Raw genomic sequence first — 5516 nt, 5'->3', positions numbered from 1 at the left:
AAGGCCAAGGCAGGGTCTCCCCACGCCTTCCGGCCCGCTGCCAGGACCCCCGTTACCAGAATAAATTCTGACCCACCATTATCAAAGACAAAATTAATTCTCACTTGGAGAAGCATGCGTTAGAAATCGGCAGCCAACGCGGATTTCTTGAGGACAAATCGCGTCTGCCTAACTAGGGAAGGCATTGCAGTGCTGGAAAAGGAGGATGTCCTTGAAGGGGCAAGAACAGAATCCATTTGGTTAGAGTTGTGGAGCAAAAAGGGTGTGGTCAGGCTACTAGAGGTATTCCATAGGCCTCCAAATAGTGAGAGAGAGATAGAGGAGCAAATATGCAGGAAAATACAGAGATGTGCAAGAACTATAGAGTAATGATATTGGGGGATAACTTTAGAGTAAAGGGTAAGGAGGGGGAGGAATTTCTAAAATGTGTTTAGGAGAACTTCCTTGATCAGTATGTTCTCAGCCCAACTAGAAACGTTGCCGGATCTGGTACTGGGAAATGAGGTGGGCCAAGTGGATCAAGCGTCTGTGGGGGAGCACTTAGGTAAGAGTGGTCATCATATCATAAGGTTTATACTAGTAATGCAGAAAAGGAAGAGCCAAAATAAGATAGAATGTCTGCATTGGAAGAGGGCTAATTTCAAAGCAATGAAAAGGGATCTCGTCAGGGTAGAATGGAACCAAAGACTGACAGGAAGAGCTGTATCGGAACAATGGGTTATCTCTAAGGAAGAGATGCTTCAGGTACAGGCTAGGAAAATTCCAACAAGGATGAAAGGTAGGGGAACCAAGAACAGGGCTCCTTAGTTGACGAGGGAGATAGAGATGATGATGAAACAAAAAAAGACGTTGTATGATGCATGTTAGGTGAACTCATCAAGTGAGAACCAGGCTGTACACAATAAGTTGAGAGGGGAGGTGAAGAGGAAAATAAGACTGGCAAAAAGAGAGTATGAAAATAGAATGGCAGAAAAGGGAACCCAAAGATCTTCTGTTGCATGTAAATAGTAAGCGGGTAGTAAGAGGAGGAGTGGGGCCTATTAAGGTCAGAGAGGCTAATGTATGCTTAGAGGCACAGGGCAAGGCTAATATACTTTATTAGTACTTTGTATCTGTGTTCACTAAGGAAGTGGAGGATGACAAAATATTAGTAGAAGCAGAGAGAGAGAGTAGAGGCAATGAATAGGATAAAAATTGAGAGGGGGGTAGATACTAAAAAGATTGGCTATGCTTAGGGATGGCTGCATCCCAGGTTGCTAAAGAAGTGGGTATGGAGGTAATGGAAGGGCTTGCCATAATCTTCCAATCTTCCCTGGATATGGGGGAGGTGCCAGAGGATTGGAGAGTGGAAAATGTGACACCCTTATTCAAGGAAGGGTGTAAGGACAGTCCGAGCAACTACAGGCCAGTTAGTTTAACATCAGTGGTGGGGAAGGTTTTAGAAACTACAATCAGGAAAAATATCAACGGACACTTAGAGAGGTTAAAGTTAATTAGGGATAGTCTGCACAGGTTTGTAAAAGACAGATCATGCTTGACTATTCTAACTGATTTTTTTGATGATGTAACAGAGAAAGTTGAAGAAGGGAATGCAGTGAATGTAGTTTATATGGATTTTAAGAAAGCATTCAATAAGCTACCACATAAAAGGCTGTTTGAGAAAATTGAAGCTCGTGGAATAGGAGGGTCAGTGTCAAATTGGATAAAATATTGACTTAAGGGCAGAAAACAGCGAGTCGTAGTAAATGATTGCTTTCCAGATTAGAGGATGGTAGACAGTGGTGTTCCCCAAGGGCCAGTGCTGGGACACTGCTTTTTTGCTATGTATAAATGACTTGGATCTGGGAATACAGAGTAGAATCTTAAAATTTGCAGACGTCACCAAACTTGGATGTGTGGCAAACAGTGAGGATGGTATGAACTGCCTGCAACAGGACATAGACAGGCCAGCAGAATGGGCAGAGAGGTGGCAGATGGAATTTAATGCTGACAAGTGTGATATGATACATTTTGGCAGAAGGAACAGGGAGAGGCAATATATACTTAAAGGCACAGTTCTAAAGAGTGTGCAGGAACAAAGGGACCTGGGAGTGCATGTGCATAGATCTTTGAAGACGGTAGGACATATTAAGAGAGTGGTTAGTAAAGCATATGGGATCTTGGGCTTCATAAATAGAGGCATTGAGTACAAAAGTAGGAAAGTTATGCTGAACCTCTTTAAAGCTCTGATTAGGCCCCAGCTGGAGTATTGCATCCAGTTCTTGTCACCACACTTCAGGAAGGATGTGAGGGTCCTTGAGAGGGGGTGCAGAGGAGATTTACCAGAATGGTTCCAGGGATGGAGGATTTTAGTTACAAGGTTAGGTTGGAAAAGTTATGTTTGTTCTCCTTGGAACAAAAGAGATTGAAGGGAGATTTAATAAAAATGTACAAGATTATGACAAGTTTAGATAAGTTAAACAAGGAAAAGCTGTTCCCATTAATAAAGGACTATGGGACACAGATTGAAAGTTTTGGGCAAAAGATGCAGGAGAAATATGATGAAGCATTTTTTTATGCAACGGGTGGTAATGACATGGAACTCACTGCCCACGAGGGTGGTGAAAGCAGAGACGATCAATACCTTCAAGAGGAAGTTGGATGGCCACCTGAGAGAAATAGATTTTCAGGGCTCCGGGGATTGGGCCAGGGAGTGGGACCGACAGCAGAGCTCTGTGGCGAGCCAGCATGGCCTCGATGGGCCAAATAGCCTCCTTCTGTGCTATAAATTACTCTGTATGCTAGACTATGAAGTTACAGATTGTGATGTAATACAATTCTGTTGCTGCTGATGGCCCAACGTGCCTCATGGATGCCCAAATATTAACTGTTAGATCTGTTCTGAATCTATCCCATTTAGCACAGCCATCCATGGTGGATGGTGTCCTCAATGTGATTATACAGGTCACTGATTAGAACACATAAAATCATAGAATGATACAGCACAGAAGTAGACCATTCATCCCATCATGCCTGTGCCAGCTCTTTGCAAGAGATGCACAATTAGACTCACTCCCCTGCTCTTTCTCCATAGCCCTGTAAAGATTTCCCCTTCAAGTATTTATCCAATTCCCTGTTCAAAGTCATTATTGAATTTGCTTCCACCACACTTTCAGGAAGTGCATTCCAGCTCATGATAACTCATTGCATAACATTTTTTTTCCTCATGTCACCTCTGGCTCTTTTGCTAACTACTTTAAATCAATGTCGTCTGGTTACCAACCTTTCTGTCGTGGTGAACAAATTCTCCTTATTTACTTTATTAAAATCCTTCAAGATTCAGCACACCTCCATCAATTCTTTCTTTAACCTTCTCTGTTCTAAAGAGAATAACCCCAGTTTCTCCAGTCACTCCATGTAACTGAAGTCCCTCATCCCTGGTACCATTCTAGTAAATCTCTGCACCCTCTTTAAGGCCTTGATATTCTTCCTAAAGTGTGGTGCCCAGAATTGGCCACAGTATTCCAGCTGGGGCCTAACCAGTGTTTTATAAAGGCTTAGCATAACTTTCTTGTTTTTGTACACTGTGCCTCTATTGATAAAGGCAAGGATCTGGTAAGCTTTTTTTAACAGAATTCTCTACTTGTCCTGTCACACTCAAAGACTTGTGTACATCCACCCCAGGTCTCTCTGTTCCTGCATCACTTTTAAAATTGTACCATTTAGTTTATATTGTCCCTCCTCATTCTTGCTACCAAAACTAATCACTTCACACTTCTCTGCATTAAATTTACCCAGTGAACAGTAACAATGTGGTCAAGAGTGTGATCCAGGTCTGGCCATTTCACCAGTTCACCAGTCTATGTCCTCTTGAAGTCTGTTACTATCAACAACAAAGGCATGCATTTATATAGTGTCTTTAACCTAGTAAAATGTCTCAAAGCACTTCATAGAAGCATTATCAAACAACATTTTACACTGAGCCATATGAGGAGATATTAGGGCACATGACCAAAACCTTGATCAAAGAGGTATGCTTCAAGGAACGTCTTAAAGGAGGAAAAAGTTGAAGAGGCGGAGAGGTTTAGCAAGGGAATCCCAGAGATTAGCGCTTAAGCAGCTGAAGGCACTGCCACCAATGGTGGAACAATTAAAATCTGGGATACTCAAGAGACCAGAATTGGAGGAATGAAGATATCTCGGAGGATTGTGGAGCTGGAGGAGATTACAGAGATAGGGAGGAGTTAGGCCATGTAAGGATTTGAAATTGAGGATGAAAATATTAAAATCAAGGCATTGCTTAACTGAGAGCCAATGTAGGCCATCGAGCACAGGGGTGATGAGTGAATGGGACTTGGTGCAAAAGAGTTTTGGATGGCCTCAAGTTTGCAGAGGATAGAACATGGAAGGCCGGTTAGGACAGCATTGGAATAGTCAAGTTTAGCAATAACAAATGCACTGTTTACTGCTTTGTCGAGTTCGTGTCACCAGCAAACCTTAAAATTATGCCTTTTATACCCGAGTCCAGGTCATTAATGTGTATCGAAAAGAGCAGTGGTCACAACACTGAACTCTGGAGAACACCACTGCGCACTCCCCACTAGTCTGAAAAACAACTCTTCACGATTACACTCTGCTTTCTCTTAGCCAATTTTATATTCATGTAGATCTTTAATCCCAGGGCCTTTAACTTTGCCAACAAGTCTATTATGTGGTATTTTATCAAATGGCTTTCGAAAGTCCATAGAAACATCAACCACATCACCCTAATCAGCCCTCTCTGTAACTCATCAAAGCACTTGATGAAGTTTGAGTTGACTTGTGGGCTCCTTCAAAAAGATGACCTTATGAATGGGTAATGCAAGATCATGTGGGGTGCTGTAGCCTTTTCTCTGAGTCTGATTTTGACATATCCACATCATTGATTATTTTACATAATTTGATTGGCATGGTTGGTTCAGTGAGGCATATATCATTCATCAACAATGAGTGAGGGTGAAGTCACTGCAAGTGGCATCACTAGTGGAGCCCTAGATTTTTAGCATGTACTGAGAATGACATCATCGAGCATCTTCGTTCATGTGCAGGATGACATCACGGGTCAGCCTTAAACCAGAAGTACCCACACTGTTGCTAATCACTCTGCCAAATGAAAAACTGCGTGAGAGCTGCCATGACTAATGGGGCATTGAGTGTTGGTTACAGATTATTAACAGCTCTTTTGGGTAGAAAGTGTGGCAGTGGGGTCACCTTCTGCATTACCCAGTGAATAATGACAATGTGGTCAAGAGTGTGATCCAGGTCTGGGGGGAAGAGAGGGAGAATATCATGTTACTGTCAAGTGAGGAGAGGTTGAAGGGCTTCCCTCTTTTCCCTCTCCTTGTTTCACCACAACAGGTTTAATTTTTTTATTAAAGTGGATGTACTGGCCAATTCAGTAGGTGTTTGATTACTTACTTGCTATGATCATAACAAGAACCAATTGGACAGATTTTCTTGAGTTAACAAAGAAACAGGTAAGCTTTATTGTACCTAAA

This window comes from Heterodontus francisci, chromosome 16, assembly GCF_036365525.1.
Source record: "Heterodontus francisci isolate sHetFra1 chromosome 16, sHetFra1.hap1, whole genome shotgun sequence".
Lineage (NCBI taxonomy): Eukaryota > Metazoa > Chordata > Chondrichthyes > Heterodontiformes > Heterodontidae > Heterodontus > Heterodontus francisci.
The sequence above is the reverse complement of the archived record's forward strand: the minus strand, read 5'-3'. Positions refer to the sequence as shown.